Source organism: Leptonychotes weddellii, chromosome 10 (assembly GCF_054177405.1).
Source record: "Leptonychotes weddellii isolate Sample4059 chromosome 10, ASM5417740v2, whole genome shotgun sequence".
In the NCBI taxonomy this organism is placed as follows: Eukaryota; Metazoa; Chordata; class Mammalia; order Carnivora; family Phocidae; genus Leptonychotes; species Leptonychotes weddellii.
In genome coordinates, this window is record NC_138378.1 from 122,064,274 (window position 1) to 122,080,697 (window position 16,424).

The 16,424-nt window shown below is 48.3% G+C and overlaps 1 long non-coding RNA gene across 5 annotated transcripts in view; it reads left to right on the forward strand.

Annotated features, from left to right (window-relative positions):
* Nucleotides 1-16,424, forward strand: part of LOC145723732 (uncharacterized) — a 249,943-nt gene that overhangs the window by 213,457 nt on the left and 20,062 nt on the right. For all 5 annotated transcript variants that reach the window (XR_014148988.1, XR_014148989.1, XR_014148990.1 and 2 more), the window contains exon 4: nt 3,014-3,155. This is a non-coding gene — a long non-coding RNA (uncharacterized LOC145723732). The remainder of the gene's footprint in view (nt 1-3,013; nt 3,156-16,424) is intronic.

Genomic DNA, 16,424 nt, shown 5'->3' on the forward strand with positions numbered 1-16,424 from the left:
CTTGTGTTCCCTCTCTCGCTGTGTCTCTCTCTGTCAGATAAATAAATAAAATCTTTAAAAAAAAAAAAAAAAAAAAAGAAAGAAAGTGGGTGAAAGACATGGTCAGACACGAACAGACATTTCACCGAGAAGATACACAGACAGCCAGTAAGAAGACATTCAGCATCGTCAGCCGTCAGGGAAACGCAGACTGGAGCCACAGTGAGACCACCAGACACCCGTCAGAATGGCTGGAAGAAAAAGGAGTGACAACAGCAAATTTGATGAGGAGGCAGAGAGGTGGGATCCTCACACATCAACTGTGGGAATGTAAAATGGCCGAGCTATCACGGAAAACACATGGGCAGTTTCTTTAAAAAATAAAACTAAACATGCAATTACCACGGGACCCAGCAATTGTCCTCTGAGCATTCATCCCAGGGAAGCGGGAATTTGTATTCGCACAAAAGTCTGTACGCAAGGGTTTACAGCAGCTGCATTCATGGTAGCCCAAGATTGCAAACAGCCCTGACGTCCTTCAGCTGGTGAACGGCTGGGCACTGGCCCGTCCATACCATGGGCCCTGTTGATACCCTAACGGCCTGGATGAGGTTCCAGAGAATTAGGCTGAGTGAAAAAAGCCAATCCCTAAAGGTTATAGACGTTCTTGACATGACAGGATGACAGAACGGAGGACAGATGAGGGTTGCAGGTGGAAGTGGGTGTAATTCTAAAGGGCGGCATGAGGGACCCTTGGGGGAGGGGTGTCGTGTCTTGGCTGGGGTGCGGGACACATGTGTGTGTGCGCGTGCACACACACACACACACACACACACACTAGTGAGGACAGTACACCTGGGCATTCTGACCGAGACCAGTGGAATGAATCAGCCACAATGTCCTGCTTGTGATCACGTCTTACAGTTTGCAGGATGCTGTCGTTGGAGGACGCGGGTTAAGCGTGCGGGGGATCTGTACGTTATTTCTTCCAGCAGCATGTGAATCTGCAATTATCTCAGAACAAGAACAAAGAAAAAATGTATAATTTCACATAATGACAAATGCCATGAAGAAAGCCCCATAGATTCTCATGTGAGGGACAGTGGATGAGGGGAAACGTCCAGTACAGCTCTGGTTGAGGACAGACTGGGGCTGAGTGTCTGGAGAGCCCCACCTGGCTGGCGTTACTCGTGTTTTGCAGCTAAGCTGTCTGCTAAACACTCCACTTAAGAGCTCATCCTGGGAATTCCATTATAAATGATCACAAGCAGCATATGTGACAGGAAACTGAGCGGCAGGAGCCGTAGGTACATAATCCTTCCTACTGCCCCTGAATAATTGGGAAAAGGTGATGCCCTATAAGATCATGTCACTAAGGGAAGTCACTCATTAGTGGATCGTTCTGGGAGTTCTTATATAGTGAAAGGTCTGCTGTTCAAAGAACAGGCATTTCAGCTCACTCCGTTCTATTTTCTAAATTCTCTTTTTAAGAAGAAATTTCTGTTTTACGTACCAGTTGTCTTAAATCGGAATATTTATATTCATTTAGTAAGAAGCTTCAAATACCCTTCAAGGGTGTTTAGCCGATAATCCATTCACCAGCGACTTTTTAATCCACGTCTGGTGAGGACTCAGCGGAGAACACGAACAGCCGGGGCATCTCTCTTCTGAACGGGGCGGGTGTCTGGTGCTGTGTGAGCCCAGGGGACCAGGAAAGGCGCCGGCTGCCCCTGCACCTGCAGGATACCTCAGAGGAAAGTTGGGGGCAGGGTGGGCGGAGTTCCATGTGAGAAAACAGAAGGAATTTCAACGCTCTGATTCGTGAATGTGTTCATGGAGAATGCAACACGCGCCAAATAAAACCCGTCACTTTGTCCACAAAACTCTATTTTGTAGACGCCTATCACTTTAGGGAAAAACCTGTCCTTGTCCCAACTGTTTTCGGATGTATGTGCCCTCAGACTTCTCTAGACACGATGCTCTCCAGGTCTCTCTCCCTGTGAACTTCAATGAACCTGAGGGGTCCCCAAAGTGATGGTAGAACAGGAGTTGCTTAAAGTGATATAGGCCAATTTCTGGGATCCCCAGAAGAGTAGGACATTGTGTAAATTAATTTAATGATATTTTATCAAAATGTGATTTTTAAACAAAGTGCTAGCAATACATCGGATGGAGTGACTTTGGTCATTAATGTCCTCTCCTATTCATGCATTTTCAACCACCTAATTGTTTTGCTTTATAAGATTTATTTAAATTTGTCTATTTGGCATTCTTCATTTGTGAGAAAAAACATGCATTTTCATAAAACCACTCTACTGAATACCATCCAACCCATTCTTAGCCAGTTTAGTAAGCAGCATCTCAGAACTTATTCAGAGTAACTATAAATACTGACCATAGACTGGGCATAAAGCCCATATAAACACTATATTTGGGTGTAGCTTTATAGTTATAGCAAATGCAAAATTTAAATTATTACTTAAAATTGCATTTTGTTTTCTTTTTTAATTAGCAAATATCATGCTCTTGTAAGAGCTTTTCTGTGGAAGGACTGCCGCTTATGTAGGTCTTTTGGAAAAGGGCAAACAAACACACACGCGGCAGTCGGCCGATGACATGAGCCGCGGGCACACTCAGACACAGCATACGTGCTTCTGCAATTAGCCCCTAAACCATCCATACCGTCTCTGTACTTTGCAGACACAATCACAAAACAACTCTCACACTGAATTTCATAAGAATTTGCTTACGGTTTTGTGTCATTTTCACATCACAAACTGTAATTTGGTTTTCTAAGGGACTTTTCTATTGTGAATCATTTATCAGGAATTAGCTGGTCGCGGCAGCAGGTGGTCATGTCCACCGTCCCGGCCCGCGGCGTATTCTGCCTGCGTGTTTGGCCTGGTCTCACCCCCTCGCTTCAAGTGCATCAAAAGCAAGCAAACCGCCCCGAGAACCACATCCCTTTTTACGCAGAACTTTTCTTTTATTGTATATGTTAACCTCATTCCTCTGCCTTTTTATTCTTCCCTAGAGTGACTACATCTGGAAGGGGGAAAAAATGTAGTTATCAAGCCCAATCAACTGTTTGTGTCTCTGAAACTATCAACAACATCCGATCAAGAAAGTTCTGGTCGGCCCCACAGACGTATGGCTGTCCGAGGAGCCGCATAAAGGTAACAATTCTGTCGTATTTTAGGCTTTACGTGCAGACAAATGTTTTATATGTTTACCTTGAAAAATCTTACTTCGAAAAAGCATAAAGATAGGTTTTAAATGCAAGATTTTTTTTAATAAAGACCACAGTGTCCCTTAATTTTAATAAACAAGCTCAATATAAAGTCAGAATTTATAATCTATTACTAAACATAGACTCCAGTAGTCTTCTATTATTCAGCTACAACATTATCCCCAGAATAATTTCATAGCCACATTAATAGGTCTGTTCACCCTTTGGCAGGTGTACAGAAACTCCTTGGTGTGAAGCTCTTTAAAATCAGATCCGTATTTCCACTGTCAGTTCTGTTCGGGGACATTTTATCTTTAAATAAATTAAGCACATCTTTAATTAGGGCCTAAGTTGCATTGCCCACAGCCTTTATAGTTTGCTGTTGATCCTGGTTGATAAAACTCCTTGGGTGCCACTGTGGACCTTGAGAGCCATGCTCCTTGCAAAACTTTAGGTTATGGTTAAATTTCCTTTTTAAGCATTTTTTAAAATTGTGGTAGAATACAAATAACATAAAAGATACCATTTCATCCATTTTTAAGTATACAGTTCAGAGGCATTAAATACATTTCCACAGCTGTGTAGCCGTCCGCATACCTATCTCCAGAATGCTCTCATCTCCCCAACTGGAACTCTATGTCCATTGAGCATCGCTCCCCAGCCCTTCCCCCACCCCTGGTGCCCGCCAGCCACTTCGCATCCCTGTGAATTTGACTATTGCCGGCACTTCATTCAAGTGGAATTGTACAGCATTTGTCTTTTCATGTCTGGCCTATTCCACGGAGCACAATGTCCTCGAGGTCCATCCATGGTGTAGCAGGTGTCAGAACTTTCTTCCTTTTTAAGGCTGAGTAATATTCCATTGTCTGGATAGACCACAGTTTGTTATCTGTTCATCTATAGAAGGATACGTCGGTTGCTTCCATCTTTTGGCCATTGTGAATAATCCACTAAGAAGGATGTGCAAGGATCTGAGTCCCTGCTCTCAGTTCTCCTGGGTAGATACCCAGAAGTGGAGTTTGCCGGATCATATGGTAGTTCTATTTTTAATTTTCTGAGAAACCATCCTACTGGTTTCCACACCAGCTGCACCATTTTACATTCCCACCCACAGGGCACAGGAGCCCCATTGCTCTACATCCTCCCCAACACCTGTTATTTTCTGTTTTCTGGGGTTTTTGTTTGTTTAATAGTAGCCATCGTGATGGATGGGAAGTGGTACCTCACTGTGGTTTTCGTTTCCACTTCTCTGATGATCAGGGATGTTGAGCACCTTCTCACATGCTCAGTGCTCATTCGTATGTCCCTTCTGTCCCCTGTGTTCTTGGGTCATTGCTGAGAAATCAGTGCACAATCCAGTGTCATAAAGGTTCTTCTCTATATATTCTTCTAACGATTTTGTAGCTTTAGTTCTTCTGTTTAGGCCTGTGTTCCGTTTTGAGTTAATTTTTGTGTGTGCTGTAAGTTAGAGGTCAACTTCACTCTTTCGTGTGTGGATAGCCAGTTGTCCCAGCACCATTTGCTGAAAAGACCATCCTCTCCCCATTGAGTGGTCTTGGCTCCCTTGTCAAATCATTTAGCCGTATATGGGAGGAGTTATTTCTGGGCTCTCTATTCATTTCTATTTCTAAGTGTCTGTCTTTTTGCCAGAATCGGATTTGGTTACTGTAGTTTTGTAGCAAGTTTTGAAATCAAAAATTATGAAACCTTGGATTTGTTCTTCTTTTTCAAGATTGTTTGGCTATTTGGGAGTCCCTTCAGATTCCATATGAATTTTAGGGTGGACCCTGCTATTCCTACAAAAAAGGATATTGGGATTTTGATAGGGATTGCACTGAATCTGTAGATCACATGGCTAAGTTTCTTAATCAGACAGAAATAGGGGTTTTCATACTTTATAGTAGTGAATTTCCATATCCCATTTAGGCATGTACCATTGCCTTAAAAAATTCTTTTTTCCAAATTTGAAAAAAAAATTCAGGTTTTATTATTGGTTTTTTTGGAGGCTGGTCAGGTGAGCAATGAGCAATTATATAAGAATGTTAAATACAAAGTTTTCTAAAATTTTCACTGAGGATGAAGATACAGTTCTGTTTAATTTATTGAAACACAACATTTTGAAGGCCTTTATTCTTCAGCAGTTATTTCATAGTAGAAAGCCATCAATGTCATAGAAATTTCCACATAATTGGCCATCGAGGGTAAGCGTATCTGGCATTCAGTAGTTCTTTGTTCACAATAAGACCATAAAAGACACAGAAACTTAGATATTGTGCGGCATCGCCCCAGACCACGTCGATATTAATGACGGGGGAGGTACTGTATGATTTGGTGTCACTTCCACCCCATGTGTCAGTTTTGATATAATGGCATCTCTCAAGGATTGAGCCCCAGCTGAGCATCAGCACTGGGCAAGGCCTGAATTCCTACCAAACTCCACAGTCTAAGTGATGAATCTTCCCATTTTAAAGGCCAGTAAGGGGAAGATTAGAGATCGTAGGTGACCATCCTAGGATGGCATGATTAAGTGGCCAAGACGGTACCTGACCTACAAGGGAATAGAAGGGAATTTTGGTAAGAAATCCAGATTTAACACAAATCACTGATTCCAAGTAGCCTCTACACTTCAGTGTTTAATCCAAGCCTGTTTTCAAGCTGAATGAAAATACTGAGAAGTTAGCATTAAAATAGGATATGACAAAGAAATTACTCAGAAGCCTTCGTTTAAAAGACACTTTCCTGTCACAGGTACCAAGGAACAAATGTGTGTGAATCAGTTTTCTCATCAGTTGCCCATTTTTAACTCTGTTGAGTACTTAATTTGTGTTGGGAATTCCTGTGGTCTCTGGAGGTATAAAAATGAATGAAACACGACCATTGTCCTCAAAGAGTTCAGAAATTGAACAAACATAAGGCTTGGTAAGGTCTGTGAGACCAGACCCGACGGCCCTTCCTCAGAGCCAAATGTGTGTCTCGTTTCCTTCTCTACTCCAGAGCCGAGCACACGCCCCAGCCCCCATGAGGCACTCGGTCACTTCCCATCGAGTCAACAGAGGTCTAGATGAGATGATTTAGGAGGCGCAGGAGAGACTTGAACTCTGATTCGGGAGGCCAAGGATGTCTTTGTCGAGGAGGTGACCCCAGAACTGGGTCTTCAAAGGTTAGCCCAATAAATGGATAAATATAGGAGTGAGTTTACTCATAGGGGAAAATACAAAGCTCAGAGATGGGATCAAGGCACAGATTCCTGTGACTTGGCCTGTCCAGCAACGTACTAGGACAAAGGGCTTCGTTCCTGGTGACTCGGGTTTGGTGCTCATAAAACAAGTTTGCGTGCTGTATGATTTCTGCGGTCCACAGAGAGAGGGTGTTATGTCTCTCCTTTCCCCTTCAGATGGAGGGAATAGAGTGGTCCACCCTAAGGATCTGTCTACCTGCTCTCAACCCTAGAGACTGGTCACCACTCTCTCTCATCTGCCCACCACTCTTTCTACCTTCGGCACCAACATTACTGGACTCAACTGTCCAGACTCTAGTTTAGCTGATGCTGTGCAGCTGTTTGAACTGTAGATTCTCGGGATTGTTCTTTTGTTGATCCTACTCTTTAGATTACAACTCAAAGTCAGAAATACGCCGGGGGAAGGGCCCCTGGCACCAACTGTCCTTGCTGAGCAGCGACCGTTCTTCCTTACCTGGGGTTCTACCACTGTCCTCCCCGTGCCGTATTTCCTGTCCAGGCAGCTAGCCTGCTTTAGCATCCCCAGGGAAGAAGGACTTTGGGCTGGCTCTTATGGGAAAAACGAAAGTGCCATAGAGCAAGATTCGGATTCAGGGCAATTTTTTCGTCCTAGTGTGTCCCAATTAGCCGCCGTGATTGCTGAGCCATGGACACCTGTGCTCTCTATGCAGCTGGTGCTCTAGGAAATCCAATTTCCTCTGAGCCAGAGCCCAAAGAGAAAATCACACTCTGCATCCCATTTCCATGCTAAAGACTTTACTTAAAATAAAATCAATATCTGCTTCCCAAAAAATGTCCTGAATTGTGTTCTGAATGGCGACTATTTTAAAAGAAAAGCGTATTGTGAGTCCAGAAGGAGGAATCTGCTGAAATAGTTCAAACTTTATAAATCCGTGTTCTTTGACCCATTCAAATGAATTTCTTTAAAACAACTAACAAATACCGTTAGGTTGCGTCCCAGCACTGCCAATAACCATTCGTATGCCTTTGGGCAAATCGTGTCAAATCCTTTTTCTGTAGAATAAGGATAAAGGGTTAAATCAAAGAAGATGGTTTACCTGAAAACAATGTAAAGTGCACTTGATGACATGCCGCTAAATATTTGCTGAGTATCCACTCTGTGCAAGCTGGTTCTCAAAGTGCTACTCAGCATCCCCCCCTCAGTCCTCAGGACAGGCTGTGAAATTGTTACTATTCCTACCCATCATTTATATTAGAGGAAACTAATGTGCAGAGGAGTCCAGTTAGTAAGTGCCACAGATAGGATCCAAAGCTGGGTAGGTGTGTGTTTTAACTTTCCAGCCAGGCTTCTTTACTGGGAACTGTCTCTGTCCTGCCCCCGAAGCCTAGGGACACATTACACATTTTCATTCTTGTGTCTATTTCCACATGTAGTTGCAATATATTATCTGTTTGTATACATAGTGCACTATGGGCATATATTAGCATACACACCGAGAATTTGCAGAAGGGCTGGGTTGCCACTCAATGTCTCTGTTTGCCCCACTGGCAGGACACTGTTAATATAACTCACAGTTCACCACTGTCTGACACGCTTCTCCAGAAAACAACCACGTAATCTGAGTCATGCTTCCTTAGGATCATCTCTAACTCATGACATTCTTCCGATTGTTTTCATAGTGATTCATTCATATTGCTGAGGTAAATCTCATGACTTCTGTTACTCTCCATTTTAACAATATTTGTTAAATGTGAGGTCATGAAATCTTCCGGATAGCGAAAAAATAAATGAAGGCGCTCGAGCTTTGATTTTTCTGGAATTTAGTTTAGGAAGTAGAAGAAATTTGCTTTTCTCATGACTTGTATCAAGGTCATGGACCACTACTCTCTTGGAAAGTAGGATGCAAACTGCTAATACCTGCTTTCCTGCCCCACAGTGTGACAGAAACTGCAAATCATGAAGTTTCTTTCTTCCCAGCAGAGAACAATCACCTTCAGTCAGTGGGCGTTTTGATTGAAGCGAAGTTGGGAAGTAGGTAAGGTCATGTGGGACCGCAGATCACTGAGGGACTCAGATCTAGGGGCAGCCAGGCATCACAAAGGGCTTCAGACAGCCCGCGTCCACCTGGGGGGACGGGTGATCACCAGACTGGAGCTTCTCTCTGCGCTGGAGGGCCCCGGGGCCGTGAAGGGAGGTCAGACATGTGGGCCACCTTCCGTGTGCACGCACTCCTCGCCCATTGTGTGTGAGATTGGGAGGTACCAACGGTGCCTCAAGGCCCCACAGATCCATGACGCCTTGGGGTGACTTGATTTTTCCACACTTGAGCTTCAGAGTTCGAAAGCCCTTCCCTGCTTTTTACCCTGGGAGTAGACGAGGGAGCCTTCCAAACCCAACGATGTCAGGAGAGCACAGCATTCCATCAGGGGAACTTCAGCTGCTACACCAGTTCCTGACCTCAAAAGGTCAATAGTGGAATACTCTAACACTGCCCCTGAGATCACCAGTAGCACTTGTTTTGAATAATTGACTGTGCATCACAAATTTCTCAAAAAAACCCAGAAGCAGAAACACCTCTGGAGCAGGTGCTGTGCGCACAGTATTTGACTTTGTGAGTAGACTGTGCCTTAGGAGCTGACAGTCAGAGGTCCGACACACTCCACAGTTTACATCAGAGAACCACACCTCTCAGCAGGGCCCTTTGCAAACCCCTGTGGAAACTAAAACTGTAATTATCCACTGAGACTCTGTGTCTGGTAAGCAATGCGTGTCCTGGAGCCTTGGTGGGAGATTTTGTGGTGGTGGTTTAAGTTAAATACCAACGTGGTTTACTACTTTTATATCTCTTCTTTAATAGTACTTTATGTCCTTTTCTGTGGTCTTCATTTCTGTTTGACACAAACATTGTGCACCATTTATTTATAAAGATCTACCGTTAATGTTTGGAGAAGCACATTCTGCTTGAAGAACTAGTAACATCTCCCATCTAAACTTTTTATAATTAAAACTCTTGTCTGCTAACGTCAATAGTTCCTTCTATATGTAATCAGCTAAATTTTTGTTATCATGAAGAAGTAGTGTGTTGAGCTTTTAAATTTCCCTCCAAATGATGGAAACTTGTAATGAGTCACTATCCCAACTCTTATACAGTCTACCTGCCTGTACTTAATGAGGTGGAGTCCGTCTACTAACTCCCAGAGGGGACTTGCCACGTGGCCACGTTCCATGGGAGGTTCTAGCGTGGCCACCGGAGGTGCTTTTTCTTTTTCTTTTTTTCTCTTTGGGAAGAAATACAATTATCCTCCCGTGTGCATCTTCATTAGCCTTGCAGACATATTCTGATTTGGCCAGGATAAGAATCATGTCAGCCCGTAACTCACTGGTAGGCTTCATGGGCAATTTACATCCAGTGTAAAATTCATGGTTGGAAATTAGTCGATATTTGCTAAAGCATAATGAATGACACATTGCAGTCGTGAAAGGGGTGTTACGAGATAATATAGAAGTTAAATGAATAAACCTTCCCTCAGCAAACTCACTTTTAAAATATGGAAATTTGAGTGCATGCATTCTGTCAGTGTTGCCTTAATAAACAAAACAAATAAACAGGAAACAACCCATTGGAATACAGCAGAAACAGGTGGGCAGTGACTTGTTCGCATGCCAGATTTAACAAAAAATATTAGGTGAAAAAGGACCACAGATATGGGAAGATATTTCAGAGAAGACGCAAGCAGCTTTCATCGTGGGAAAGATGCTCGACCTCATTAATGCCGGAAATTCACGGCAGAGTTATGATGTCACGGCGCCACGTCCCTACTGGGCAGCAGTAATCACCCAGCGGTACTGGAGAGTATGGCTTGCAGTCATTCACAGTATCACTGTCTCACTGAAGCTTGGAAGGGGTGTGCCCTTCACACCAGCGACTGTGCTTCTAGAGACTCAGTGGAGGGAAGTCACACGCGTGACGTGTTCATAAAGCTGCAGCAAGTGAGCACAGCCTCTGCAGGGCTCCTCAACCAGCTCCAGGACCTGGACCGGCTCCGTGGGCTCTGCAGGTCTCAGCTCCCTCTTCTGTATGTCAGGAACCGGACGCGAGCCTGGGAGGGTTGTGGTGAGGCCTGAATTAATTAAGGGGTATGTGTCACATTGCGAGCATTTAGGAGAGTTGAATATTTTTATGACGCACATTGTGGACTTATTTGTAAGACTGGATTTTGGAAGCAAGTTAGCTGTTCACCCCCAGAAGTCTGATTAAATAAATTATGTTGTATTTATGCAATAGAACAGTATGAATTAATTTTGTAAATGAAGGAGCTGATATGAACTTAGCCCAACATGTACTGTGAAATGAAAAATTGCAGGGTGCACAGCTGAGTGCAGGGGGGTACCACGAGTGTATCTGAAAGCATGTTTATACACAGAGTCACACACTTGTCAGTGTATTGAACGTCAGGGGAGGGAGGCACGAGGTCCCACAGAGGAAGGCGTTAGACCACGTGGGGAGGAAGAACGCTGTCCCGTGTACACGCACGTTCCTCTTTAAAGCCATCTACGTTTCTATCCACCGAGTGTTCATGGAGAGACTGTGTGTGAGCCCCCATGCAGAACCTGCAAAGGATCCCTAAGAGATGCCAGACAGCCGAGCTGGGGGATCTGACGAACTCCCACAGGGCTTGGGGGGCTCTGCGAAAGGTTCCAAGTGGACAGGGGTGCAGTCACGGGAAAAGGGTGTGCCGGGTAATGTCCGTGCCAAACTCAGGGACAGGCCAGGCTCCTGGAAGGAGAAGGTGTCCGGAGGTCCTCACAATTCAGCAAACTGTGAGAGTAGTAGAGACACGATGTCCGCCAGCAGGAGGCACTGTGGCAAGAAAGCAGGTCTTATCTGGAAAAGGGCGATCTGTCTAATTTCTGATGTGTGCATAGTGCAACTGTATGAGCAAGGGACAGGGAAAGGGGGACAGTTGAACTGATTACAACACATCACCTGCGGTCCTAGGAACGCATGTCGAACCATGAGAGGCAGGGAGGACCATGCACATGCCAGGGGGCTCTCCATCCTCCTTTGCTCATACTCGGCAGCACGAGCAGCCGGGTGGCGTGGCGCGGAGGGCAGCCTTGGCATTATTCACAGCACTTGCAGACCTGTGCTTTGCCCCTGCACTGCTCTGCGGAGACCTCCCCCTGGCCCCCCGAGGCCACCGTCCAAGTACTTTCGGGCACAATCAGTCGCCACCAGGCGGCCTGCCTGCTAGGAGCCTGCCCCAGAAGCTGTAATATGTGCGCGGTGATGGATGAGGCTAATCTTCTGTCATTTCATGGGAGATTTACATGCATAGCTCTCATTAGTGCTAATGGGAGTTGCTTGCATAAATCTTACATGCGGGAAGGTGAGGAGGAAAACCAGTTTTCTTTTATTCTTTATCGGTTCTCTTGCTCAAGGCTCTGTTCCTTCCGTCTGGGGCTGGCTTTGGCGTATTACCACGTGCCTTGCACTTAAGCTGCTGGTGCTCTTCATTTACATGGAAATGGACCGTAAACAGGGTTCTGAACTCACATGTTTAAACACCTCCTATTTGTGCCATCATCTTGCAAGTACAGATATCCAATTAGTGCAGCCGATCCAGCAAACTTCCATGTGTCAGTTGTACCTGCTGCGAATGTCATTCTGCTCCGTGATAACAGGGCTCGCATCCCAAAATAGAGGTAGGGGGTAGAGGGTTGGGAACACTGAGTCCTTGTTGTGAACTGAATTATTTTTAAAGTGACTACAGATACCAATCCTTTGTAAAGTGCTGGCCTGTCTATGAAGCTAGGGTTGGGTTTAGGGGGAGGAAGGCCGGACTCAGCCCGGTCGCTCACGGGCCGTCCCTTCCTCTGCGGGATTAAATGTGGGTCTATTAATAATCTCAAGGCCAGCCTTTGAAGGAGACCTGGCATCGTCCCCGGAGGATGTCTGAGATCCTGAACACAGGCTTCATTCCTCCTTGCGTCTGAGTGGGGGACAGCAGCTCCCAAAGCCTGCCCAGTATGTATTTCGAGTGCATCCCCTCTGCCCCTCCCCCTGTAGCGCTCCCAGAGCCTCGCATTCCCGTGGCTGGGAGTCAGGAGATGGCGGGAGGGGGTCTGACAGTGTGTGTGAGTCAGGATGCGTTTGCACGGCGGCTGATGAAATTTTCCCATGATCGCCTCAGGTCCATCTCTTTCTGATGGCGAGTCACGAATGTGTCGGACAGCCATAGCAAGCCCTTCTCCCTGTCCCTTCAAGTATATAGTGATCACAGGCGGGTACGGACAGGAGATCCGGTCTGGCCCTCGTCTACACCCGTGTGCACGTGCCTGACATGGTGATGCGTGGGAGGGACCCGCATCTGGGGAGGACGGATGCATGTATGTTAGCAGAGAAGACACCATGGAGCAGTGCCTTGAACACTCAGATGCAGGAAGCCAACGCTTCAGTTAGTTAAGCTAACAGTGAAAAAAAGGTACCACCCTGAGCTTTTTTCTGCATTACTCCATTTTTTTAGAGAAAAGATCCGTTTGACGGAATCAGTTTCTGTTAACCAAAATGATGAAAATTACGTCTTCCCCTGTAATCAATCAAATTGTCCTGTGGTTCGATTCTCACATTCCTTTGAATAGAGATGGCTTTTTAAATTGAGAGTCACTTCAATTACCGCGTGGATAGTTGGATAGTTCCGTGTCCATGTCGTGCATCCGTTCGTTCGGAAGATGTGACTGAGCGCCTACGAAGGGACAGCATCCTCTTAGTGCTGGTGACATGAGCGAGCAGGGCGGAGGTCCTGCCCTCACCTTTCAGGACAGGACGCTGGGTGAGGACGGAGGGAGGAGGACGCAGGGGGTGAGGGCGACACGCGGGCGGGATGACCCTGAGCAGGGAGGGGCCCCTGACCTCCAGCAGGAGCGGGGACAGGCTCGAGGCGCACAGACACTGAGGGGAAGCCCACAGAGGCACGAAGCTCAGTGCTGCCAGTGAGGCGCCCTCGCCAGGAACCGGGCAGAGGCCTGTGTGTAGTCCCCAGACCCTCGGCTTCCGCCGGTGCTGGTGATGGACGAGAAATCACAAGCAATCCCATGGATCCCCACTGCAATTGAGCATTAATCATAGGAAATCTATTAGAACAGGTTCCTAAGAAATAAGTGAGTCAGTGTGAGCAAAGGTAATATATGTAACACTGCACTTTCGAGCACAGAAGTCCTTCACCGCGTCATTAAAAACATCTGCATCCCACGCGTTACTTTACATCGTTTGCCCTGTAAGTGTTCTTCAGAGCTGACGCAGAAATGCAGCGCCACCGTCGTGGAAACAGGATCTGCGAGCGAGACTGGCGAAGCGCAAGGCTGTTCAGCAAGAGAGGGAGCGGAGAGAAGCGCCCGGAGGCGGTGCCTTCCGAGCACGTGACTTCAGCCTGCGGTCTCAGCGGAAGTCAGAGGACCTTCCGGCGCGGAGGCCCCGCGTGCGGCGGCTCCGGCAGCGGGAAGCCCGTTGTTGGCGGACCGGCTGCAGGTGACCCCGGCGAAGAGCGTCCGGGCGGCACCGCGCAGGCGCGAGGAGCCGTCGCCTCCGGCGAAGACCGTCCGGGCGGCACCGCGCAGGCGCGAGGAGCCGTCGCCTCCTTCCCGGGGGACCCGTGGGGAGGACGCGGTCAGCAGAGGCACACGGCCGCCGCCCCGCCGCTGCCCCCCGGCTCCCGCCGCGGGGGGGACCCCCCACGCTCTGCTGCGCGTGGGAGCAGCTGTGCGGACGTTTTCTCGTGCTTGCTCAAGGGAACATCTGGTAAAAGCCCGCGAGTGTCTGGAAAACTTAGAGTAACCGCAGCATGAGCCAGTTTACGGTCAGCGCCGCCAAACCGTCGGGCGCCGCGGCCATCTGAGTGCGGCTCGGAGCGGAGGCTCCTCCTGCAGGTGCTCGCGGCCCGCTCGCCGCCCCGCCCGCCCCCCACGGAGCCCCCCGTGCCAGCCCCGGCCCTCCTGACAAAACCCAGGACGGGCGCCGCCACGGCCCGCACCAGCTTCCGCCGACGGCGGATTAAGGCCACGGAGCTTACCTTCGTTCCCACCTTTCTTCAGAGCTTCTTAATCACAAAGACCAGCAACAAAGTTACTCTGCGAGAGCAATGTTTTTATATTCCCCTGCGGTGTGAAGTGTCTATGGGATGAAACCTCAAGTCGTCTGTGTTCGCAGATAAGCGTATTTTCACAGGCAAACATGTCTTTCCAGAGGACGCAGGGCGGTCGAGATCACGTTCTTCTTCGCCATAACTCGCCTTGCCCTCCTTCTGTCCCGTGTCACTGCCCCGTTTTTCCCTCTCCGAACGCGCCGGTTGGCAGAGACGCTCAGCGTCCGTGGGGCCACCGACGCCGCAGAAACCAGCGGTCGCTGAGAGCTTCCGGCCTGAGACGGCTAGAGCGAAGGGCGTCCGAACCTCGGAGGACATGCCGTTACTTCGCAGGTGCAAATGCCTGCCCCCCGTGGCCAGCGCCCCGAAGGATTCACTCTTTGGGAACCGACAGAAAATGAAGTAATAGCCGTGTTTTCCCCAAACCAGTATCCCAGCTTTCTAATTCTCTCTGAGAAGAGGCCAGGGGACTCCAAGAATGTGTTTCAAGTCCCCTCCAGAACCTGTAAAGAACAAACTCACTTTTAATGAATTTTCCTGCCCGAACACACGGCCTTGCGTTACCAGCACGCGGCTCAGCTCCGGGGCAGAGGGACGCCCCGGGGTCCAGCAAAGCATCCGCACCAGGCACGCTGACCCGAGGGAGGACGGGCTGCACGCGCGACCCGCGGAGTTGAAGAGTCCCCCGGAGGGCTGCACCTCGGCTGTCCCTCTGTCCAGCCCTCCCATCCCCCGGCCCGGCGAGCATCTGCCCCTGAGGACGTGCCGGGCGGACGAGCTGTGCGCACTGGCGGGAAGTCACCCGCTCCCCGAGGATCCAGAGCACGCGGTTTCTGGAGGCTGGGACAGACAGCTACCGTGCGTGGATCCCCGGTCCCTGGACGTACGGGCCAACGTGGAAGCAGGATAAAGGAGTGGGACTGGAGTGGGACCGGTGCCCACGAACGCTGCAGACTGTTCCTCCACGGAGAGGTGCTGCACGAACTCGTCCGCAGCTTTGTTTCTCTCTCTCTCTCTCCCATGCACACCGCCGTCTGTTCTCTCTCTCGCCCTCCTGGCCTCTTTCCCACCCTGTCCTCAGATGCGCGTCTCTCCTCAGCACTGGACACTAACAATGGCGGCGCTGGTTAGTGCTTCTCAGGCCCCCTCACCTACGGTCTTCCTGCCAGGAAAGCTTTCTGGGCTTCTCCTCACGTCCTGGGACACCAGACATCAGCCACGCAGGGATTTCCAGACTCAGGAAGAGCACGCAAGTCCCCCGGGCCTGCAGAAGCTGGGCTCTGGGCCCAGATGCATCACATTTCTCCTTAGAGCACATCCGGTTGCTGCCCAGGGGTCTCTGTCTCTGCTGATTCTGGGGTGGGGAACCTCACCGCGGTCCAAGGTCCTGTCTGTTCTTTATCGTTCGTCATGCTGTTCCTTAACAATTCACATTTCCCCCCATTCGTAAACTCAATTCCAAACCTTCCTCCCGATGGTAAACTCTCCGTTTTGTAAGTCAGGGAGTGGAGACTCTGGCTAACTGATAATGTATTTACTGAGAGTTTGTAGAACCTAGGAAGGTCATATATGGAATTCTCATCAGCGAGTCATGATCGATGTCATGCCAAGATTGATGCCACAGTGCGTGTGGGAGAGAGTAGTGCACCGCGCTCCACATCCACCACGTGTCAGCATTAGGAATGGGCACCCAGTGCCATGTGCACATTCAGAAGTCCTTATTGCCGACCTTCTGTGTGCCCGTTGCTGTTCTGGGTACTGCGACGTAAGGAAGAGTAAGGGCATAAAGCAAGGAGCTTGCGCGTCACAGGCCAGTGTTGGTGCGGGCGGCAGGGAGATGACCAGCATCGCAATACTTGTGGTCATAAAATCACG